Here is a 26,184-nt window from a genome sequence, read left to right as displayed (position 1 = left end):
GGCTACCAGTGGACCACGCAGGGATGTTGTGGCACTGTCCAGTGGCTGCACTCAGTGTGTGTGTGAGGCTACCACTGCACCACGCAGGGACGGTGTGACACTGCTCAGTGGTTGCCCTCAGTGTATGGGTGAGGCTAACAGTGGACTACGCAGGTTTGTTGTGACACGGTTCGGTGGCTGCACCCGGTGTATGTGTGAGGCTACCACTGCACCACGCAGGGATGGTGTGACACTGTCCAGTGGCTGCACTCAGTGTGTGTGTGTGAGGCTGACAGTGCACCACACAGGGACGGTGTGACACTGTCACACCAGTGGACCACGCAGAGATGTTGTGACCATGTTCAGTGGCTGCACTCAGCGTATGTGTGAGGCTGCCAGTGGAACACACAGGGACGGTGTGACCATGTTCAGTGGCTGCACTCAGTGTGTTTGTGAGGCTGCCAGTGGACCACTCGGAGACGATGTGACAATGTTCAGTGGCTGTAATCAGTGTATGTGTGAGGCTACCACTGCACCACGCAGGGACGGTGTGACACTGTCCAGTGGCTGCACTCAGTGTGTGTGTGTGAGGCTGACAGTGCACCACGCAGGTACGGTGTGACACTGTCCAGTGGCTGCACTCAGTGTATGTGTGAGGCTACCACTGCACCTCTCAGGGACGGTGTGACACTGTCCAGTGGCTGCACCACAGTGTATGTGTGTGTGTGAGGCTACCACTGCACAAACGCAGGGACGGTGTGACACTGTCCAGTGGCTGCACTCTGTGTATGTGTGAGGCTACCACTGCACCTCTCAGGGACGGTGTGACACTGTCCAGTGGCTGCACCACAGTGTATGTGTGAGGCTGCCAGTGGACCACTCAGGGACGGTGTGATACTGTCCAGTGGCTGCACTCACTGTGTGTGTGAGGCTACCAGTGCACCACGCAGGGACGGTGTGACACTGTCCAGTGGCTGCACCACAGTGTATGTGTGAGGCTACCACTGCACCACTCAGGGACGGTGTGACACTGTCCAGTGGCTGCACTCAGTGTGTGTGTGAGGCTACCACTGCACCACTCAGGGACGGTGTGACACTGTTCAGTGGCTGCACTCAGCGTATGTGAGGCTGACACTGCACCACTCAGGGACGGTGTGACACTGTCCAGTGGCTGCACTCAGCGTATGTGAGGCTGACACTGCACCACGCAGGGATGGTGTGACACTGTCCAGTGGCTGCACTCAGTGTGTGTGTGAGGCTGCCAGTGGACCACGCAGGGACGGTGTGACACTGTCCAGTGGCTGCACCACAGTGTATGTGTGAGGCTGCCAGTGGACCACGCAGGGATGGTGTGACACTGTCCAGTGGCTGCGCTCAGTGTGTGTGTGAGGCTACCACTGCACCACGCAGAGACGGTGTGACACTGCTCAGCGGGTGTGTACCCATGCTGGTGAGTGATGTTCGCAGTTGGCAGACCCAGCACAGTTGGGCTGTTTCCAAAACCACTGGTGAGTAATGGGGACATCTTTATTATTTTTTGCGTTGTCTTATGTCATTCTGGCATCTCCAGGGAACAAGTGGGGTGCAGAAGACGTCCCACAATCCACTAGCCCAGCTGTAAAGACATAACAAATAAGAAAGCAGCTTCATAAAGGCCTGTGCCAGGCGAGGGGCATGCAAAGAGAAGCTACTTAAGGCATCGAGATGTGGAGAAGGCCAGAAGGAGCCCAGGTGCCTCTCTGCGACTCACGCTCTTGAACATTGCCCGTTTTCTATACACTGCATGACGTTCCTTCGCAGTGACGTGTGTCAATGTGTTTTTTCTTTTTTCCATGCTAGGTCCTCTGATCGCTGCCACAGTATTTTCATTACGCCCTAAAGACCAGAAAGATCTGAGCCCCCCGGACTGTCTGGAGTTTGAGATAAGAAAGACAATGAACCCACCCTCAGGTGAGTATGAAAGCGGTCTCTTGACATGGCATGGCCCCCCCTGCAGCCCCACCCGAGGAGGCCCGGGGCTTTGGTCATGGGCACACCGTGCCAGCAGCCTGTGCCCATGCAGCAGGAGGCAGCCTGGGCTCTCCACAGCATCCAGCGTTAGAACTCAGGAAGTATTGAGCCTTCCATACGTCAGACGTCCCTTCCGAAACAAGTGCCGCATAAACAGTAGAGCAGCACATACAAGCATGTCTGCGTGTGAGCGCTGCAGCCGCAGATCAAATCATTACATTAACAAACAATGTTCATGAACCCTGAGAACGGAAAAAAGAAGTTGACAGAAAGAACGAGGGTAATCCTAAAATATCTCAATCTCGGGCACATTACCTTTGTGTGGCTAATAACAGCCGCCCCCCGTGGCGCAGCACAGCGGGGGGTCGCCAGACACGACACAAATATTACCCATGGGAAACTCTCACAACTTACCTTCTAATCTCACAAGCACCATGGCTCTCTCCCAATCAGGACCCGTTTGTAATCCTCACAGTCCCCTGTCCTCACAGAATAGACCATCTAACTCAGGAAGGGCCTTTCCTTTGTTCCAACTATTCGACCTCATTTTTGGGAACTCCAGAGAGATCTACGCTTTTTTTAGGAAAGTTCTACTGAGGGCTTCTTTCAGAATAACCCACTGCTCCTAACATTGCTAACACGCCCCACCAGCCACCCTCCCCATGTTCACCCCATACAGCAGCATTCCAGCAGAGGTACACACTTTTGAGAAACCGATCCTACAGGAGGTCTCTGGACTTGAAACCAAACCCTGGTTCATCCCATATAACCCCCTCTCAGGGAACAGACTGCTCTCGAACAGAACAAGCATTTGCAATGCAACAGGTCTCGCATTAGTTAGAGTTAGTGAATTTGGCATTGTTTATATGTAGCTGGATGTGTTTGCTGGCTTGTGTACTGTATGTGTTAGGGAAGGCAGTTTGTATGTCTCTGTGGAGTAAGTATGTGTATAATAGCCTTCCCATGCCATGTTTACATTGCCAGTGAGGCTAACAGTAAACATATACACAGAGACAAACATGCAGAGAGACACATGCACCGATACACACATAGAGACAAACACACACAAACGCACACAGAGAGACACACACACACATAGAAACATACACACAGGGACGCACAGACAGACACGCGCACATAGAGACTGACACACGTATAGAGACGCACACACAGACAGAGACACACACAGAAACAAAGATGCACACACAGAGAAGAGACCCACAGACAGAGACATACTTACAGAGACAAAGGCACTCATAGAGAAGGACACACAGAGACAGAGACACACACAGAGATAGAGACACACACACAGAAAACTACACACAGATAGAGACACGCACACAGAGACAGAGATGTGCACCGAGAGACAGAAACACACACATAGAGATGCAAACACAGACACAGATACAGAAACGCGCACACAGCAAAAAAACACACGCAGACAGAGATATGCACACAAGACAGAGACATGCACACAGACACAGAAACCCACATACAGAGACGTATACATAAAGAGAGAGACACACACAGAGACAGACACGCACACATAGAGACTGAGACACACACACAGACTGAGACACACAGAGATACACAGACACACAGATACAGACACACAGAGAGATAGTTTGGTAGCTAAATGGGCTAATGCATCCGCTGCAGATGCTTGGGCTTCACCGTACGATTACAGTTGTTTGCAAATGACGCGTAAAAGTTTTAGGTAAACATGGAAGCGATATGAAAAAGTGAATCGTATTGCGTGTGAAAGAGTATTTGTTAGTTTTAATAAACACTATTATCTGCATAAGCTAAATAGATGTTTGTAAACACATTGTAAAACAAGAGTTTAAGCTACTAGCATTTCAAATAACAATGTATTTTATTTGTTTTAAAAACCAAAACATAAATAAAAGACGTAATTTACAATGCATATTGCTCAAACTTGCGTAAATGCGAGACCTACTGCATTGCAAATGCTTGTTCATTCTTCATGATCAGAATCTGAGCCTGGGACATTCACAAACTGTGGTGCTGAGGCAAGGGGGTCCTGTTACAGGGACAACCTTGGATGAAGTTAAAACATTTAAGTGATAATGTGCCAACTCGCCTCGCGTCGCAATTTGTGGTCACTTTGGCTAATTTCTAAGCGTTGAAGTGTAATTGACTGTTGAACCGGCGGCGTGCATATTTACCGAAACATGATTGGTCCACGACTAGGCACCTTTACCCAGTGAGCAATCTCCGCTGCCTTGCGGCGACCGTGGCTGTAATTGGTGGACAACGGGAGCTGGCGTTGCAAGCAGTGTTCCAATGAGCCTGATTGGACAGCGCGTGGCCTCTGTCTGTAAACAGGAAGGCCTCGCTCCAGTGTGCTTGAAACAACCCCTTGTTAGCAGCTGAAATGGCCACAGACAGTGGCGGGATTCACAGTGCGGCCCGGAGACGAAGGGGCTGGACGGGCCGGCAGAGGAGGTCCCATATGTCAGCAGGGAGGAGGCCTAATGGCATGGCTTGGCGGATGGGCCTGACACGGGTTGCGTCGTGAGGCGGGAGGCCAGGGGCGTGTGGAGGCTGCAGAGGCAGAGCAGGGCGGTCTGTGGAGGACTCCGTGCACAGAGGAGCATCCAGCAGAACATGGGCGGTCTGTGGAGTGACAGCCCTGCAGTAAATCCCAGGCCCTTAAGGAGCTGGTGAATGCCTGACTGCCGAGAGTGAGTCTGTGTGCGTAGGAGCCAGAGGGCAGGGTGGTCTGTGGAGCATGATAGCTGAGTAAAACCCAGGCCCTTAGGGTGCTGGCGAGTGCATAGTAGTATATGGGGGGCGGGGGGCTCTGTGCTGCTCTGTGCAGCTCTGTGCATAGAAGCAGTGCTCACAGAGGAGGTCTGTGGAGTGTGACAGCCGTGCAGTAAAACCGAGGTACTGAGGGCGCTGGTGAGTGCCTGACTGCCGTGCTTCGAGCGGCATATTGGGAGGGGGGTCTCTGTGCATTGAAACAGTGCTCAAAGAGGGCAGGGGCGGTCTGTGGAGCATGACAGCCGTGCAGTCAAACCAAGGCCCTTAGGATGCTGGCGAGTGCATGGCTGCCGTGCACCATATTGGGCTGTGGGGGTCTTTGTGCATAGAAGCAGTGCTCACACAGCCGTGCAGTAAAACTGAGGCCCTTAGGGTGTTGGTGAGTGCCTGACAGGCGAGCAGCATAAGGCGGGGGGGGGGGGGGGTTGTCTGTGCTGCTCTGTGCGTAGAAGCCATGCTCAAATAGGGTAGTTGCGATCTGTGGAGCGTGACTACCTTGCAGTAAAACCGAGGGCCTGTGGGTGCCGCTGAGTGCCTGACTGCAGTGCACAGATGAGCACAGGGTGTAGATGTCTCTGCTGCTCTGTGCATAGAAGCCATGCTTACATAGGTTGGGGGGTTGTAAGATGACACCTCAGAGGGGTTTGCGATGCCAATGGAAGCACGGATGCCATCCACAGAGGGCAGGGGGCGGCATTGTGCAATTGATGCCATTGCGCCGCAGCAGAGCCCGGGTGGTCTGTACAGGGAGGCAGCCGTGCACAAAAGATGAATACCCTGGTATTTTGGTCACAGGGCAATGGGTGCCCTGGATATTGTGTTGGTCATAAAGCAGAGGGCAGGGAATGAGCGATTAGTGCATGGTGGCACCGTGCACAAACTCTCGGAGGGCCTTGTGTGAGGGCATGGATGCCACGGACCTATTGCTGGAATTGCCAGGAGTAAGAATGCTTGCAAGCCCAGTGGTAGTGCGGGAAGGTATGTGGGTGGTGCAATCCATGCAGAAGATGCAAGTGAAGGCAAAGGCGCCCGACACAGAGCACCGGAGGGCAAGGCCTATGCCTGGGACAGGGTGCCTGGAAAGGCTTTGCCACGCAAAGGGAGGCGGAGGTTCTTGGGAGGCCGTGTCTGCTTATTCCCGGCTGCCGTGCGCTATTATGCTTTAAATGACATTTGTCCTTACGGTGCAGCGGGGGGGAGGGCACAGCAGCCCTCCAACCCCCAGATCTGCGTGGGCATCGCTGCCAGGCACACACAGGGCATGAGGCACCCCGTGAAAGATGGCCACCGGACAAGGAGTGCAGGCTTGTCGTAGAAGTTGCGGCATTGCATGCACTTGGAGGGGGAGGTAGGGGGGTGGTTTGTTCTAGTCCGCGGGCACGGGAGGACAGGGCCCGGAACATTTCATCAAAAGCAGCTAGTAGTCTGAGGTTAGGCCAGGCCAGGCACTTTCATTGAGAGAGGATCGGCGGCGGTTTCACACACAGAGCAGCTCCAGTGCGTGTTTTTAACCGAAGATTCTGGACTTCAAGGGAGATCTGTCCACACAGCCCTACCCCCTCCACCCTACTCTTGTCAGTGAACCCTTTCAAGAAACTGGCAGCGCATGGGCAGGAAACGTGCAGAGGGCAGATAAGAGCCGGGTTGGACAAAGCAGACTCGGTCGGTCCCAGGGCGGCGAGAGGGCACCCGGATATGGAAGTGGTGGCGTAAATGTGAGCTTTACCGCCGAGATTACAATACACGGCGCCACACGTGTTTGCACAAGGCAAGGGGGCGGGTGGTGTGTGGGGGACTGACATGTCGCCTCTCCTGCACCAGAGTGGTGGGATTCGAAAAATAAATACAACCAGTAGGATAATGTAACAAAAACAAGCCCGCGAGTGGTGCGCGCGCGCCACAGCGAGCGATCTGTTTTCAATTATCGCACCCGTGACTGGGCACGATAATTGAAAACAGATGTTGCGACCGCCTTTAGCCTATTGCCTGCTGTCTTTCTGAAAAAGAGGCACGCAAAGGCCAATACCGTAGACCAAAAGGAAAAGCACGAGCGTGTGCGATTCCTAGGTCCATTTCCAAACCCCGTACAAGGGGTCTCTCGCTGCGCTATCAGTGCAGCGCACTGCAACGCTAGGCGCGAGACCTAAAAACAACTTGATCATCAAACCTGCAGATTAGAGCAGCGGGATCGTCGTCCAAGATATTGACTCATACAAAATTGAGATTCATAGACAGTTGATGACAATGTAAAATTAGGATCCGACCCCACTCACAACATTCAAAGCCCTATTCTTGACATCACTGATAATAGCAACATAGAAGGCTTCCTTAGCTCCAAGGAGTTTCAGTTTCTTAACACTAGGTTCTCCAGAACACCAGTAATCTACACGCTTCCTAAAATACATAAAAGCATAGAATCCCCGCCTGGCCGCCCCATTGTTTCTGGTAGCGGCTTGATTTTGGAACCACTTGTCGGTCGGTATGTGGATTTCTTTATCAAAGATTTTTTACCTGAGACATTGTTTTATAGATGTGATTAATCAGGTAGAACATTTGCCTTTCGATCATAACAATTGTACACTATGTACGTTGGATGTAGAATCATTATACATCAAGGGGCTTATTTATGGGCCCTTTCGTCACTTTTGACCCGCTGGTGCGTCACTTTTTGTGACGCACCAGAGGCGTAAAAAATGCACCATGTTGCGTCATATTTACAAAGTGACGCATCTAGGTAGATGCGTCACTTTGTAAACCCCTGCGCCACATTATACCTGCGACAGGTATAATGTGCGCAGGTGGGGCGTTCCGGCGCAAGAAAGGGTCGTAGAAGTGACGCAGTGAAATCTATGAGATTTCACTGCATCACTTCTAGGACGCAAATGCGTCAATATCTTACGCCTGCCTCACAGCAGGCGTAAGACTGACGCAGGCACATTTCACATGGGACTTGCCCATGTGAAAGGACACATTGATGGAGTTGCGCCACTTTTGTGACACACTCCAGCAATGCGTCATTTTTGCGCCTACAGATATGTTAGAAATACTGACCTATCTGTAACTCTTTGCGACATGATGCGTCGTACTGTAAATATGACGCATCCAGCATGTCGCAAGGAGGGCGCAATGAAAAGTGATGCATCACTGTTTTCACGCAGCGATGCGTCACTGTTCATAAATGAGGCCCCAATATTCCACAGTCAGAAGGCTTGAATGTCATTGGAAAAATTCTTAATTCCAGAACACGTCCATCAGTTATTGTATACTTGCTTAAAATCTGTCTGATACAAAACTGTTCTTCATTTGATGATCAGTTATTTCAGCAAGTTAAAGGAACATCCATGGGAGCAGTTTTTGCTCCAAACTTCGCCATATTGGACATGGATGACCTTGAAGTCAATAAGATTCTTTCACACAATAATTCTTCCCTTAACATATCAATATTTGGAAGAGATATATTGACGACGTGTATGGTATGCATGGCACTGAAGCTACACTCTCTGAATTCCATGTTTGGCTCAATGGTCATTGCAATGGACTGAAATTCCCCCTCACACATAGCAAATCTTAAACAGCTTTCCTGGACCTACTTATCAAACCTTGTGAAGGTGAACTCTATACTACATTATTTCGTAAACCCGCTGAGAGGAACAGTCTCCCCTCTTACAATAGCCACCATCCACGGGCCTTGAGGAACTCATTACCATTCTCTCAGTTTCTCCGCATAAGAAGAAACTGCTCGTTAAACCGGATTTCTTTCATGAAGCCAATATCCCGGCCACCAAACTCATGACCCGGGGCTGCCCACGCAGAGTAATCAAAAAATCTATTAAAAGAGCCTGGTATTGTCCCAGAGAAGCACTCCTTGTAGCTAAAGCTAAAAATGAAAGCGACCGCCTAGTCCCCTGTATTTAATCAGGTCAAGAAATGCACCCTAAAACTCTGGTCTGTTCTCAATGCTGGGAAGGCCATTGGAGCGTCCTCTATTTGCATTGCGTAAATATAGAAATATCAAAGACCATCTGGTCAGAGCCTGTCTGCCGCCTTAAAAGACTCCTCAAACTCTTACTGACATACGGGGATTGGCCCCAGTGGTCGGTCACTTCAAACGGGGAGAATGTAGTGTTTGTCCATTTACCATCGAAGGTAAAGACTTTGTGTTCAGGAATTTAGGAATCTCCATGAAGCAGTCTTCCAGCTGTCACCCTCTTTTGGAAGGACCTCTGTTCTCGTTATTTATACTTCCACCCTAAGTCCCTTTGACTATCAGGGTTTCCTTGTCTCTTAAGAATATATTTCATATTTAGAGGCATTTCCTGGAATAGGGCACAGCCCTAGCTCCGTACTCCTCCCCTGTCTACATGTTTCGGCACACTTCTCTCCCTGCCTCCAGCTTCTTCCTCTTCTCATGCTTCGCGTTCTTTTCTAGCTTCATGTTCTGCTTCCTATTTAGCTGACATCCCCTCTTTCACACTCCATTGTATGTTTCACATTAGAAGAGTTCGTTTTTATTTTCATAATTTAACTTTTATTTTTCTACAAAATGGTATACTACTCATATAAGCTCAACATCTGGCATTTGAAGAGCATTAAAAAGATTATAATAAAAAGTAGAGACCCACTTCTGGGGTGTACCTTACCAATGAGACTCTGACGCATGCTCTGACACCTCCTAGCCCTGGACCTGCTGGCCAGTGCACCCCATCATTATTAGTTTACCAAAGACTCTTTAGGGCCATGTGGTAACTGAATCCACCCTCCATAACTCTTGCGTCCCCTGGTGCTTTGAGCTCAGACTACTGTCTCTCACATTGAGCCTATGCGCACACTAGGACCTTGAATCTCCCTGGCCACCGTTGACCTCTCGGCCCGCACCCTATCACATCCATTGGTCATTGAGACACCAAACATTTAGAACACAATCCAGACCCTATGTTCTCAGTTTCCTTGGTTCCCTGCCCATATTTCTCCAACCATCACTCCATTGTACTTTTATACCTCTTCCTTGACCACGTATCTTTTCTTTGAGGAGACCCACATTTTCCCCTCTACGCACTCACCTGCCTTACTGCCTAACAACATCTTGGTGCCCTTCCTCCATCCCGCCATCAGGCAGGGGCAGCACAGTCTTCTCATCCCACCACAACTTTGCATTCAACAGACCTCATAATCTATCAACATTAACCCCTTCCCCAAGGAATCACCTTCTTCAGTTGAATGGCTCGATTGCTTTGGGTAGGTCTCATCAGAGAGATATAGCCGGGTCGCACTTTCTCAAAGCGTCCTTCGCGCCCTAATCTACTGTGTCCCTCACATCGGCACTTTGTGTAAATATCAACGAAGCAGAGCACCTGTAAATATTTTCTATTTTGCAGTTTTGCTAAGATACAGTTTGTAAAGCAATAGAAATAGAAAATGCTAATTAATTCTCCTAATGAGGTGATGAAAAGAGGGTTACTACAAAATAAAGCTATGAAATTGGCACCATACTGAAAACATCAATAAATATGACAATCCTCATTGTAAGTGATTTGCTAACACAAACAACAAGGTGCTGTAACCTACTTAGGTCTCATCAGTGAGGTATAGTGAACGTATTATGGCACAGTGAGCACGGGACCCATGTCTCGGCATACCTATCACACCTAGGGCATTACTGCAAAAACAACAAGGTGAAGGAATGCGTGAATTCATCTCAGCCACTGAGGATCGCTCTGGGCCACATTCCAGACCACCCACTGTGCCATTCTAGACAGAGACCCGCCTTATGCAAATCAACCTTGGTCCTGCTCCAATAAGATTAGACCAGCCCGAACAGCCAGGCCGGGTCCTCTCCAGATGGGAACACAAAAACCCCAGTCCAGTTTTAACCTGCTTATGTCTCATCAGTGAGGTACAGCTTGAGTTCTATAGCACAGTGGGCAGGATACCCACATTTGGGGATACCCATCGCACTTGGGACGTCTTCTACAAAAACAACAAGGTGGTGAAAGGAATGATTAGATAATCTCAGCCACTCTATGGTGGGCGAAAACGATCGTCTGGAATGCTGCCTGACTGACTGCCACTAGCTGAGATTAATTCAATCGTTCCAGCTATCACTTTGTTGTTGCGGTTAACACCCTTATGCACAACAAAATGATGAAGGTGGCCACCTATGCGTCGACGTTCAAATGCATGTATATCCGGCTGGACACATGAGGGAGGATAGGTGTGTAAGAAGGTGGATATCTGACTATGTTTACCCCCAACTTTTTGCCTAGTGTCTAGCTGGTTTTTCGACTTAGTTGGCCTGAGATCCTGCCATTCAGGGTCTCAGGCTGTCTGCTCTCTCTTTAAAATGGACTCCATGTACCCTAGGTACATACCCAATTGGTAAGAATCACCTTATTGGACCCTGTACAGTGTACCCTAGGTACCCAGGGCATAGGTGTACCCTAGGCCTCCCAGGGGCTGCAGCATGTATTATGCCACCCCTGGCCTGGCCTTCCAATCAGACACAACTGGCTGATCACTCAGCTGGGGCAAGGTCGTGTAATCACCCCTTGCTTAATTATAGTATACCTATATCTACCCTTAAAATAGACACATGTGTACCTGTGAGCCACTCCTATGGCAGGCCTTAACAATCCTGGAGGCAGAGTGCTTGGTAACATGTGAGATGGTGCTCTAGCATTAGCTGAGCCTGTCTGCAGCTTTCGGAACCATGTCCTCATAGCTGTTCTATGATATAGCCTACCATATACTCTTAAAGTACCTTATAATCTTAAACGGTTATGGTAACTATGGTTTGGCTTTATCAAAACATGTCGTGTAAGGTGTCTAACACTTTGGAATAATACCCCCATCCCATTTCTGGTGATGAGGATATTATTCCCCCCTTCTAGAGGGAGAGACATGTTAAAATCCTACTTTGCTGTTTAACTCTGACCAAAGCCTCAGCATCACAAAATGGATGCTGCTGCCACTGACACAAGTCTGACCTCCTGCAGCTGGGAGTGATCCCAGCCAGGGAGGCCTGGACAATAGGTTTCCTGCTTGGGGAGGTGCTAGCACCTCCCCAGACAGCCTTTAGTGTATTGGGGCAGGGAGGGCTGAAAGGAATGAGACATGCCTGGGGCACACAAGGTGTCCCATGCATAGTCCAGTTCAAACCGGCGCTGGGGCACTCCAGCCCCAGCTCTGGCGCGAAACTGGACAAAGGAAAGGGGGTGTAATCACTCCACTTCCTGGTCCCACCCATAGGAGGGACCTTGCAGGTAGCCCAGCCCACTAGCCCAGTATATCAGTAGGTAGCTGAGCAGAATTAGATTATCCTGAATCTGCAACTTGCAGATTCAGGATAAGAATTAGATTATCCTGAATCTGCAACTTGAACAGAAACTCTGGACCTTCGACATTCGACCTCAGGAAGAAGACTGAAGAATCTCCCTTGTGGCCAAGGAGTGACCACCCTGGGCAACCAGGCACCATCCAGCGACCGCTGCTTGCTTTGCGACTGATCCTACGAGGGACGACTGCAGAGACTGACCAGCGCCAAGACTTCCAGACACCTCTGAACCAGATCCACCTCTACAGCAAAGCTGAGACCCGTGGAGGCGAGGAGGGACGTGGGACCGGCGACTTGGGAAAAGTGGCTAGTAACTGACTAGCGCGACTTCTGAGGCTCCCTCGAGGCTGTGCTTGGGGAATTGAGAAGCCCCAATCCCGAGCACCATCTGCAAAGAAGATCAGCTCCCCACACTTCACGTGTTCTGCGTGGGGCCCTTCTGCACCTGAGTTGCTCGACGTGTTGTCCGGTTGCTGGCCCGTTGGCTAGTGACCTCTGCGACGACGAACCTTTGATTTCACCTTGCTGGTCCGGCTCCTCCAGACTGCCACTCGCTCCTCTGTGAAAGAGAAGCACCCCAGACCTTCCTGGTCTGCACCAGAAGCAAGTCCTCCATTCTGCGTGGGTTCCACTTGCCAAGGCTTGTTGGGTCCTAACTCGACAACGACGCCGCCGACAGCAAGAGCCTTCGTGGGACAGCTCGCCTCCTGGTCCTGGTCGTCCTCAATGTCTCCTGGTACCCGTGGCTGCTGCGACAAGCTTCACCTCTTCACCTGCATCTGCACGACATCGCCTGGTTCCTTACTGGTTCCTTCCCGGCTCCTGGCTGGTGACCTAGACTCTGTCCCTTCTGCTTGCAGGTATCCTTCCCTCCTGATTCCATCCTTGGGATCCACCGGACACTCTTCACTGACTGCCTGTCAGCAACTTTCTCCAGGCATCCATAGGAGTCGACGACGAAACCCGACGCAAGTTCACACCTATGCACCCGTGGGCTAGGTAACTTGAGTACTCCGGTGCTCACAAGGGTATTGACTATCCAAGTGTCTAGTTTCCAAGTCTTTAACTCCTAGTTCCTTCCGAAGTGTCCTAAAACTCTTAATTTCTAAATACTACTATTTCTATCGACTTTTACGCATTACGTGTGAGTGTTTCCACTCTGCACCTGAATCCCGTGGGCCTCCCACTTCCTAACCGTTGGTAGTATAGTGTAGCCCCAGCGATTCCCTAGGCCTAGGCCTAACCTGTGTTCGTGACAGTGGTTCTTATACCACTTGCTTAGTATATGGTTTGCGTGGCCCCTAGGGCCTAACTGTATTACTTACCTGTGTGACTTATGTATGCTTAAATAAGACTGTTGTACTTACCTCGAATCTCATAAAGAGTGCTGAGGGTATTTTGACTAGAATAAATACATTCTATTTTTATATATATCTGTTGTGGTGTCCTTTCATTTGGTATTCAAGGGATTACATATGGTATAACAGCTGGCTTCACATGCCATTCAGAGTTTAGCCTAAGACTGCTCTTGTCCATGCTACCACTAGGATAGCTGGTCTATAAGGTTGACTTTACAACCAATCACCATAAGGGTTGTTTGGACTGATACAAGGTGTACACTATAATTAGTGACATCATATATCAGGCCAACTTCTCACAAGGTGCTTTAAACCTCTTTAATTTATACATTGGATTACTAACTTTTGTAAGAGATTAGAGGCTTGATAGAGTTTCCTGTGTAACGTTTCCTAGGTTTTATTCCTTGCTTTAGGTATTACTGTACATCTAAAAATTCCCAAAACAGTTGCTGTGTGTCAAGGGTCACATCACCTAGAAAACATATTAAGATTCTTCTGTCTTACAAAGGATGATCCGGTTTATAACATGATAAGTGGACACCCCGTGTCCGCTATTCACTTTCAACTCTGAGTCCTGAGGAAAACCCCCTTTGTGGTTGTAATACCGCCTTAAATATATTTATTGTTTAACAGCAAGACATGGCCTTCCCAAAGTCTGTACTTCAATCAATCAGGGGGTTTGTAAAGCGCACTACTCACCTGTGAGGGTCTCAAGGCGCTTTCCACACTGCCTTCCTTGCGCCATACTGGGGATGACTTTGGACCCAAGCTTCTATGATGCTCTTATTCCTGTCCTGACCCAGGCAGCAGGGCTGAGGGGTCATTTCTGTCACTGTCATTGTACAGGGCTTCATACCCCATTGTGAGGTGCAGAAGTTCTTCACCAGATGCCCAACACGCTACCCTGTGGGTGCAGGGTTTGCCGTAAGCCCACGTGAGAAACGTTTTTGTGTTGTGTGAGGATGACCACATTGTTTCTCTTATAATTTCTTAGGATCTCAGGGCGAGGGCACTTACACACTCCCAGGGTGTCAGGCAGAGGCCCATAGCAAAGCGAAATCCATTTCCAGTTGCCACTGGTCAGCTGGGTATTTCCAGAAAAGGCCTCTTGCAGCTTGTTGTGTGCCGGTAGCCACACAGTATGTCAGACAGCGAACCCTGGAAGCCCTCTTCTTTGTCCCGGGTACAAGAGGGAGCAGGTCCAGTCCTTCAGGGACCCTCTCAGGTCACAGACAGCAGGTTCAGTCCTCTTCTGGATTTCTGCAGGCCCAGAAAGTGTACTGAAGAGGTGCCCTGCGGATGCCAGATGTATGGCTAACAAAGCGGTACAAAAGGGGGTGGTGATGGAACGGAGCATCAGAACCAATCAAACACTCACACCCAGTCAACAGATCTGGGTTTGATCTATCACCGTTCTTTAGCCCACTTTGCCACCCCAGTTCAGACATGGCCATATGCAAATCAGTCTGACCATGTGCCTCATGGGAACAGTCCAGACCGAACTGCCAAGCCATGCCTTCCCTGGCCCGGAAACAAGCTTCCTAGGACCGGTTTCTGGCATTTCAGCCGTCTTCAGCCAGGCTTGCTTGAATCCAGTGGCAAAGTGAGCAAGGGACTCACGTCTGAGCATACCCTGCCAACTTATGGCGAACAAAGCGGTACAAAAGGGGGTGGTGATGGAACGGAGCATCAGAACCAATCAAACACTCACACCCAGTCAACAGTTCTGGGTTTTATCCATCACCGTTCTTTAGCCCACTCTGCCACCCCAGTTCAGACATGGCCATATGCAAATCAGTCTGACCATGTGCCCAGGGGCGGCTCTAGGCTCATGGTGGCCCTGTGCAGGGAGCGTAGGTAGGGGGCCCCGGAAGAGGGGTCCAGGCGGGGCATAGCTCAGGAAGGTGTTTTAATAAAACATCCAGAAAAGGTGTTAGATGACCAGTACCTGCGGCTGCTCCTACCCTTCCGAATTCGTCTCAGAACGATAACATTTAGGAGGAGAAGGGCATTGTGACACACGACGTGAGGGACTGGCACAGACGGCTGCAGGGCCATGACAGGGGGGCCCCGGACCCACAGCCCCCCCACAGAGAAAGAATATGTGGCTCTTTGCCCGGAAACAGTAATATCTATACCATATCGAATATGGTGTCTTACGCATGGCCATGTCCGTTGCAGACACTGCATAGCCGCCTCGTGACACAAGTGTTTAACTTTTGCCAAAATTTGCCGCTGCGTTTTGCCTCTGTGCATCACACTCCTCCGTTCATCACGCTCCTCTGTCCATCACGCTCCTCTGTCCATCAGACTCCTCTGTCCATCAGACTCCTGTGTGCATCACACTCTTCTGTGCATCACACTCTTCTGTGCATCACGCTCCTCCGTCCATCAGACTCCTGTGTGCATCACACTCCTCCGTCCATCATGCTCCTCTGTCCATCACGCTCCTCTATCCATCAGACTCCTCTGTCCATCAGACTCCTGTGTGCATCACACTCTTCTGTGCATCACACTCTTCTGTGCATCACGCTCCTCCGTCCATCAGACTCCTGTGTGCATCACACTCTTCTGTGCATCACACTCTTCTGTGCATCACACTCCTCTGTCCATCAGACTCCTCTGTCCATCAGACTCCTCTGTCCATCAGACTCCTCTGTCAATCAGACTCCTGTGTGCATCACACTCTTCTGTGCATCATGCTCCTCCATCCATCAGACTCCTGTGTGCATCACACTCTTCTGTGCATCACGCTCCTCTGTGCATCACACTCTTCTGTGCATCACGCACCTCTGTGCATCACGCTCCTCCGTCCATCACGCTCATCTGTCCATCACGCTCCTCTGTCCATCAGACTCCTCTGTCCATCAGACTCCTGTGTGCATCACTCTCTTCTGTGCATCACACTCTTCTGTGTATCACGCTCCTCTGTCCATCAGACTCCTGTGTGCAGTGCATCACGCTCCTCTGTCCATCAGACTCCTCTGTCAATCAGACTCCTGTGTGCATCACACTCTTCTGTGCATCATGCTCCTCCATCCATCAGACTCCTGTGTGCATCACACTCTTCTGTGCATCACGCTCCTCTGTGCATCACACTCTTCTGTGCATCACGCACCTCTGTGCATCACGCTCCTCCGTCCATCACGCTCATCTGTCCATCACGCGCCTCTGTCCATCAGACTCCTCTGTCCATCAGACTCCTGTGTGCATCACACTCTTCTGTGCATCACACTCTTCTGTGCATCACACTCCTCTGTCCATCAGACTCCTCTGTCCATCAGACTCCTGTGTGCATCACACTCTTCTGTGCATCACACTCTTCTGTGCATCACGCTCCTCCGTCCATCAGACTCCTGTGTGCATCACACTCTTCTGTGCATCACGCTCCTCTGTCCATCACGCTCCTCTATCCATCAGACTCCTCTGTCCATCAGACTCCTCTGTCCATCAGACTCCTGTGTGCATCACACTCTTCTGTGCATCACACTCTTCTGTGCATCACGCTCCTCCGTCCATCAGACTCCTGGGTGCATCACACTCTTCTGTGCATCATGCTCCTCTGTGAATCACGCTCCTCCGTCCATCACGCTCCTCCATCCATCACGCTCCTCCGTCCATCACGCTCCTCTGTCCATCACGCTCCTCTGTCCATCACACTCCTCCGTCCATCACGCTCCTCTGTCCATCACGCTCCTCTGTCCATCACGCTCCTCTGTCCATCACGCTCCTCTGTCCATCAGACTCCTCTGTCCATCAGACTCCTGTGTGCATCACACTCTTCTGTGCATCACACTCTTCTGTGCATCACGCTCCTCCGTCCATCAGACTCCTGTGTGCATCACACTCTTCTGTGCATCACACTCTTCTGTGCATCACGCTCCTCCGTCCATCAGACTCCTGTGTGCATCACACTCTTCTGTGCATCACGCTCCTCTGTGCATCACGCTCCTCCGTCCATCACGCTCCTCCGTCCATCACGCTCCTCTGTCCATCACGCTCCTCTGTCCATCACGCTCCTCTGTCTATCATGCTCCTCCGTGCATCACACTCCTCTGCGCATCACAGTCCTCTGCGCATCACAGTCTTCTGCGCATCACACTCTTCTCTGCATCACACTCTTCTGTGCATCACGCTCCTCTGTGCATCACACTCCTCCGCGCATCACGCTCCTCTGTGCATCACGCTCCTCTGTCCATCACACTCCTCTGTCCATCACACTCCTCCGTCCATCACGCTCCTCTGTCCATCACGCTCCTCTGTCCTTCAGACTCCTCTGTCCATCAGACTCCTGTGTGCATCACACTCTTCTGTGCATCACACTCTTCTGTGCATCACGCTCCTCCGTCCATCAGACTCCTGTGTGCATCACACTCTTCTGTGCATCACACTCTTCTGTGCATCACACTCCTCTGTCCATCAGACTCCTCTGTCCATCAGACTCCTCTGTCCATCAGACTCCTCTGTCAATCAGACTCCTGTGTGCATCACACTCTTCTGTGCATCACACTCTTCTGTGCATCACGCTCCTCCATCCATCAGACTCCTGTGTGCATCACACTCTTCTGTGCATCACGCTCGTCTGTGCATCACACTCTTCTGTGCATCACGCACCTCTGTGCATCACGCTCCTCCGTCCATCACGCTCATCTGTCCATCACGCTCCTCTGTCCATCAGACTCCACTGTCCATCAGACTCCTGTGTGCATCACACTCTTCTGTGCATCACACTCTTCTGTGCATCACGCTCCTCTGTCCATCAGACTCCTGTGTGCATCACACTCTTCTGTGCATCACACTCTTCTGTGCATCACACTCCTCTGTCCATCAGACTCCTCTGTCCATCAGACTCCTGTGTGCATCACACTCTTCAGTGCATCACACTCTTCTGTGCATCACGCTCCTCTGTGCATCACGCTCCTCTGTCCATCACACTCCTCCGTCCATCACGCTCCTCTGTCCATCACGCTCCTCTGTCCATCAGACTCCTCTCTCCATCAGACTCTTGTGTGCATCACACTTTTCTGTGCAACACACTCTTCTGTGCATCACGCTCCTCCGTCCATCAGACTCCTGTGTGCATCACACTCTTCTGTGCATCACACTCTTCTGTGCATCACACTCCTCTGTCCATCAGACTCCTCTGTCCATCAGATTCCTCTGTCAATCAGACTCCTGTGTGCATCACACTCTTCTGTGCATCACACTCTTCTGTGCATCATGCTCCTCCATCCATCAGACTCCTGTGTGCATCACACTCTTCTGTGCATCATGCTCCTCTGTGCATCACACTCTTCTGTGCATCACGCACCTCTGTGCATCACGCTCCTCCGTCCATCACGCTCATCTGTCCATCACGCTCCTCTGTCCATCAGACTCCTCTGTCCATCAGACTCCTGTGTGCATCACACTCTTCTGTGCCTCACACTCTTCTGTGCATCACGCTCCTCCGTCCATCAGACTCCTCTGTCCATCAGACTCCTGTGTGCATCACACTCTTCTGTGCCTCACACTCTTCTGTGCATCACGCTCCTCCGTCCATCAGACTCCTGTGTGCATCACACTCTTCTGTGCATCACACTCTTCTGTGCATCACACTCTTCTGTGCATCACACTCCTCTGTCCATCAGACTCCTCTGTCCATCAGACTCCTGTGTGCATCACACTCTTCTGTGCATCACACTCTTCTGTGCATCACGCTCCTCCGTCCATCAGACTCCTGTGTGCATCACACTCTTCTGTGCATCACGCTCCTCTGTCCATCACGCTCCTCTGTCCATCAGACTCCTCTGTCCATCAGACTCCTCTGTCCATCAGACTCCTGTGTGCATCACACTCTTCTGTGCATCACACTCTTCTGTGCATCACGCTCCTCCGTCCATCAGACTCCTGTGTGCATCACACTCTTCTGTGCATCATGCTCCTCTGTGAATCACGCTCCTCCGTCCATCACGCTCCTCCATCCATCACGCTCCTCCGTCCATCACGCTCCTCTGTCCATCACACTCCTACGTCCATCACGCTCCTCTGTCCATCACGCTCCTCTGTCCATCACGCTCCTCTGTCCATCAGACTCCTCTGTCCATCAGACTCCTGTGTGCATCACACTCTTCTGTGCATCACACTCTTCTGTGCATCACGCTCCTCCGTCCATCAGACTCCTGCGTGCATCACACTCTTCTGTGCATCACACTCTTCTGTGCATCACGCTCCTCCGTCCATCAGACTCCTGTGTGCATCACACTCTTCTGTGCATCACGTTCCTCTGTGCATCACGCTCCTCCGTCCATCACGCTCCTCCGTCCATCACGCTCCTCTGTCAATCACGCTCCTCTGTCAATCACGCTCCTCTGTCCATCACGCTCCTCTGTCTATCATGCTCCTCCGCGCATCACACTCCTCCGTGCATCACACTCCTCTGCGCATCACACTCCTCTGCGCATCACACTCCTCTGCGCATCACACTCCTCTGCGCATCACACTCCTCTGCGCATCACACTCTTCTCTGCATCACACTCTTCTCTGCATCACACTCCTCTGTCCATCACACTCCTCCGCGCATCACACTCCTCCGCGCATCACACTCCTCTGTCCATCACACTCTTCTCTGCATCACACTCTTCTCTACATCACACTCTTCTCTGCCCATCACACTCCTCTGTCCATCACACTCCTCTGTCCATCAGACGCCTGTGTGCATCACACTCTTCTGTGCATCACACTCCTCTGTCCATCACACTCCTCTGTCCCTCACGCTCCTCTGCCTATCACACTCTTCTGCCTATCACACTCCTCTGTCCATCACACTCCTCTGCCCATCACAGTGCTCTGTCCATCACACTCCTCTGTGCTTAATAACAGACTCTGCTCCAACCCTAGAGACCAACATTTCACGTTGGATCATTCAGTAAAATATCATTACACTGTCTTACATTTTTTAGATGAATGTTTTTATTCTTGTAAGACTGGTTTATTTAGACCAGAAATAAATATTAAATACAACAAACAACACATACACAAGCTGTCCTGAAATGTGCTGATTTTTAGGCTACAGTGGTGGAAGCGGATGTAAAACATTGTTAGAATCATTTAGTTTTGGCCTACAGGAAGTTTTTGCTCGGATATTTTAGGGGTTTCCAATGGACTGGCCATAAAACAACTGCATTTCCTGAATGATGCATCCTAATTTGTAAGCGGCGTCCCGATAACCGCAGATATACTGATGTGACGTGCGCAGAGTCAAGAGTGTCGTCAAAGGAAGCGCCGCACTTGATTGACAGGACAGCTAGCTTCTCATTGTGCAGGTTACCTCGCGCAATGTAGAAAGGTGAACATGTGGAGGCTGATGCATGCACTTATGCCTTTCTCTCTCCAAGTCTATTCTAGAGAATCCGATTCCTCGTGGCGGCCCTGTGCAGGTGCACAGCTTGCACATGCCTAAGGCCGCCCCTGATTGTGCCTCATGGGAACAGTCCATCCCGAACTGCCAAGCCATGCCTTCCCTAGATCGGAAACAAGCTTCCTAGGACCGGTTTCTGGCATTTCAGCTGTCTTTAGCCAGGTCTGCTTGAATCCAGTGGCAAAGTGAGCAAGGGACTCACGTCTGAGCATACCCTGCCAACTTATGGCAAACAAAGCGGTACAAAAGGGGGTGGTGATGGAACGGAGCATCAGAACCAATCAAGCACTCACACCCAGTCAACAGATTTGGGTTTGATCCATCACCGTTCTTTAGCCCACTCTGCCACCCCAGTTTAGACATGGTCATATGCAAATCAGTCTGACCCTGTGCCTCATGGGAACAGTCCAGCCCGAACTGCCAAGCCATGCCTTCCCTGGATGTATGGCTGGCACCAGCTAGTGGGTAGGGACAACCCCCGAGTACTCCTTAACTACTAGGGTAAGAGTTCCCGGGTACAACCTTTATTTTTCAGTAGTTCCTCTTTGCCTTACTGCGCACAATTTCAAAATGACATTCACCAGGGCATTTTCAAGAAGGCAAAGGTCTTTACACACACTAAACGTGGACTCTGAGGGTTGTGGGGTGTGTAGGGCAGTGCATTGTGGTAATGTACCCGATTGTGCGCTCCCACCGATCCTTCTCAGATATGGCCCTAAATATTTGGAACTCTCTCCCTATTGAGTTCAGATGCAACCCATCCACATCCCTCTTCAGGAAAGAAGTAAAGAACTTTCTTTCCAACAGATTCCTCTCTCACAGAGGGCTTGGCCTCGCCCCGTTCCATGTTTTGACCCCGCCCTCTATCTGTCCGCTACCCCCACTCATACTGTAACTTGCCTGAGTCTTGGACCTATGTTACTCTATACCGCTCACCTAAATCTATGCATCACTACCTCAGGGAAAACTGTTCATCGACTCTCCCCACCCTTGCGTCTCCCTTCCACAACTACCTCGGAACTCTTGTGTGCACTGTCTTTCCTCCATGTTTATTTGTTGTTGATGTATTTTTATTCACACTTCATGTAACTCAGGTTCTGGCTACCATTTTGCTTACATATCCCACTGTAGGTCGTTTACTCTTCTTTACCATTATTATATATTTTCATGTACTCTCTATGTACCTCCTGTTACTGCTGTTGTGCTTATTCTGTAAAGTGCTAAGTTGTCATGAATGTAAGTGCTAAGCTGCCATGCTCGTTCACCACCCCGGGGAGAAATATGTACCTACTCTCCCCACCTTAACTACCTCAGTACTTTACATCCACACGTCTTACTGTCTGTCTGATTCCTTTTTTATATAATGTTCAATGTATTATTATTTGCGCTTCATGTAACTCTGGCACTTGTTGCTATTCGCTTACATATCCCACTGTATGCCGTTCACTCGTTTTACTGTTACTATATACTTGATTATTCTACATGTGTAGGAAGCTGGCTCTGTATATACTCTACCAAAGTGAGGTATAGTGTGCACAGAGTCCAGGGGATACCTGTGGGAAGCGGGCTCTGTGTATACTATGCCACAGTGAGGTATAGTGTGCACAGAGTCCAGGGGATACCTGTGGGAAGCGGGCTCTGTGTATACTATGCCACAGTGAGGTATAGTGCGCACAGAGTCCAGTGGATACCTGTGGGAAGCTGGCTCTGTGTATACTATGCCACAGTAGTGAGGTATAGTCTGCACAGAGTCCAGGGGATACCTGTGGGAAGCGGGCTCTGTATATACTATGCCAAAGTGAGGTATAGTGTGCACAGAGTCCAGGGGATACCTGTGGGAAGTGGGCTCTGTGTATACTCTACCAAAGTGAGGTATAGTGTGCACAGAGTCCAGGGGATACCTGTGGGAAGCTGGCTCTGTGTATACTATGCCACAGTAGTGAGGTATAGTCTGCACAGAGTCCAGGGGATACCTGTGGGAAGCGGGCTCTGTATATACTATGCCAAAGTGAGGTATAGTGTGCACAGAGTCCAGGGGATACCTGTGGGAAGTGGGCTCTGTGTATACTCTACCAAAGTGAGGTATAGTGTGCACAGAGTCCAGGGGATACCTGTGGGAAGCGGGCTCTGTGTATACTATGCCACAGTGAGGTATAGTGCGCACAGAGTCCAGGGGATACCTGTGGGAAGCGGGCTCTGTGTATACTATGCCACAGTGAGGTATAGTGTGCACGGAGTCCAGTGAATCCCCAAAGATGGCAGAGGTTAAAGTAGATAGCACCTCACTCTCGATTTGTGGTAGTGTGGTCGAGCAGTAAGGCTTTACCAGAGGGTAGTGTTAAGCATTTATTGTACACACTCAGGCAAGAAATGATTGTACACACTCAAAGACTGAACTCAGACCAATTATTTTGCATAACAATATTTCTTTGCCGTATTTTATTTGTAGAACCAAGCAGGACTTGGTGCAGGTCAGTAAAATAGCACTTTTCTGGTATAATCTCCTTGAATGCAGATGAATGCAGTTACAGGTAGGTCAAATGTTCAAAACAGTTTAAATTGTTTTTCAATTACTTTGGAATTACTTTGTGAATACTTTTTAGATTACTTTTCAGATTACTTTTTCTACTCAGTATGATAGGTCTAGATATCCCACTCGGACATATCTTGAATAAAAGGTAAGTACGTCAGTTTTGGTTAAAACATATTTTCTTGGGTTTTCATACAATTTCCAACTCCACACTTCGAACTTTTTTCACAGAAAAGCAGTCAATGCAATCCTATGGGAGTAAATGAAGTTATCCGTTCAAAGATAAGTACTTGGTTGTGGGAGTTGGGTTTCCGGGGTTAGAACCAGGGCTCCCCAGGGTCAAGGATGTACTCAAACACCCTCAGGGGCACTAGGACGGCCGGGTGCAGAGTGCTGAGGCCCAATGTTATCCAATAGGGGGTAGGGGGCCTCCGGTTGGTGGCTGCTCACGGGCACGCCACTTGAATGTAGGAGCAAATCCCTAGGGTTAAGCTCAGGGTAAAGGGGGGTTCAAGTTACCACACAAGGTACATCCACAACGGCACAGAGGAGGCCGGGTGCAGAGTGCTGATTTGACATCGGGTGGCCTGTTGTTTTCAATGGCAGTTGCCTGTTTTGGATTTTGGCTGCAGACTCGGTCCAGGAAGTCTTCCGGGAGAAACCAACAGCTGGGCAGGTAAGTTGGAGGGCTCAAAGATGTAGGTGCACCTTGGGTTCTCTTCTCCAGGGTGCAGGGCGGCTTGATACAGGGGTGTATTTTGAGGTCAGATTTCCCCTTACTGGTCCACTCGCAGTTGGGGGTCTCCGTGCAGAGGCTGCAGGTGACATCGGGGAGTCCTGGAGGGGTCAGCCCACAGTTGACTCATACTCTGGAGCACTGGGGGACCTTGCTGGGACCAGTGGGCCTCTCAGACTCTGGTCTCGTTGTCTTTAGAAGGCTCAGAGTCTTTCTTTGGAGATTCTTGTGAACAGAGCTGCTGTTCACTGTAGATCCGGTCTTTGTTGAAGACAGTCAGTCCTCCCAGGGGTTCTGAAGGTCGCTGGCTGCAGGACAAGGAGGCTTTGAGCGCAGGATCTCTGGAAACAGCAGACAGGCCGGTAGGGCTGGTTTTAAGTCAGTTCTTCTCTGCAGTCTCCTCTGCTGGGCGTCTTCTTTCATCCTTCTTCGTAGGTTGTGGGACCCTGCTTCTGGGTTCAGGGCTGCCCCCTAAATACTGTATTTAGGGGGCGTTTTAGTGGTCTCCAGGTCAGTAGCCAATGGGCTACTGGCCTTAGGGTGACTACTCCCTTGGTGTGTTCACCCCACATGGGGGCGTAGTCCCTAACCCTGATTGGAGAGTGCCTGCCATCTGCAAGATGGCGGGCACTGAAGAGTGGGCTTCACCTCACCTCCCCCATCTCAGGGATGGGGTTGGCAGAGGTGGGCACACCTTCTGGGCTGCTATAATTTTTCCTGCCTGTCCTCCCGCCAAAAGGGGGGTGAGACAGGATGGGGGCCTGCTCCTGATAGCATGAGAGGCTGGGGCTCGCTTTACAAAGGCGTCAGGGCCCTTGAAGCTCCCCTGCCACAAATGACTCTTCCTGGCCTGGGGGAGGTGTGAACATCTCTGCCCAGGAAATGCTTTGTTTTTGGGCTCAGGGAGCGAAGTCTCCACCCCAGGGGTCCAGAAACTTGTCTTGTGGTTGCAGGCTGGTGTTTACCAGTCAGGGAACCCACCAGAAGCTGGTTATTTTTCAGGGGGCATCTCTAAGATGCCCTCTCAGTTCATCGTATAATAAACCCCACACTAGCATCAGTTTTGGTTTATTATGCTATGAAGTTTGCTACCAAGCTTCCCGGAATTTAGCAAAGCCATTATGGTGCTGTGGAGTTCGTAGTGACAAACTCCCAGACCATATACTCTTTATGGCTTTACTGCACTTACAATGTCTAAGAATGGGCTTAGACACTGTAGGGGTACAGTGCTCATGTAACTATACCCTCACCAGTGGTTTAGTGCACCCACAGAGGGGTGTCTTACCTACACCATAGGCAGTGGGTTGCAGGCATGGCACACAGGTATGTGGGCCATGTCGACACATTTCTCTGCACCAAAACACGCAGCCTGCAATGGCAGTGTGTGTGTGTGTGTGTATGTTAATGTACAGGGCCTCTAAGGGTGGCACACTATGTGCTGCAGCCCTTAGAGGCCTTCCCTGGTCACAGTGCCCTTTGTACCCATGGTACCCTTTACAAGGTATTTACATGTGGCCAGAGAGGTGCCAATAGGGGGTACAAAGGTACAGTTTTGAGAAAGACCACAGGCCCTGGGAACCTGAATGGCAGGGACCCAGGGAACATCAAGTCAAAGTGCATCAGAAATCTGCAAAATTGTGGGGGGGTTACTGCAACAGAAACCCACTTTCCTACAATATGTACCTCGTGTTATTGTAGCTATGATTACACTGTAAAGTGCTTTGATACCTTTGGGTCAAGTTCACGCTATATAAAACTCCTAAATAAATAAGTAATGAATAAATAAATTAAACTAAAATCCTGTTTGAAGCAGGCCCTGCGCCCACAACAAACCAGGACACGGAGTCTGGTAGGACAAAGGAAGGGTCCTAAAGCCCCCAAACAGGGAATGCACAAGCGTTGTCCTGGTGTCATGTTTGCTCCCTGTACGAAACTGGCTCTATATATACAGCACCAAAGTGAGGTACACTGTGTATAGAGTCCAGGAGTCTCCAGAGGTTCGGCAGAGGCTAAAGTTAGATAGAACCTTACTCTCTAAAGTGGTAGCTTGGT

The 26,184-nt window shown here is 50.2% G+C and overlaps 1 pseudogene across 1 annotated transcript in view; it reads left to right on the top strand.

Annotated features, from left to right (window-relative positions):
• Positions 1–26,184, top strand: part of LOC146839235 (uncharacterized) — a 310,687-nt pseudogene that overhangs the window by 28,654 nt on the left and 255,849 nt on the right. Inside the window, exon 3 of the transcript XR_014960814.1 lies at positions 1,819–1,929. The product of XR_014960814.1 is annotated as an uncharacterized LOC146839235 (transcript). The remainder of the gene's footprint in view (positions 1–1,818; positions 1,930–26,184) is intronic.

Source organism: Triturus cristatus, chromosome 4_2 (assembly GCF_964204655.1).
Source record: "Triturus cristatus chromosome 4_2, aTriCri1.1, whole genome shotgun sequence".
Lineage (NCBI taxonomy): Eukaryota > Metazoa > Chordata > Amphibia > Caudata > Salamandridae > Triturus > Triturus cristatus.
Note: the sequence above shows the minus strand (reverse complement) of the source record. Positions and strands in the feature narration are given on the sequence as shown.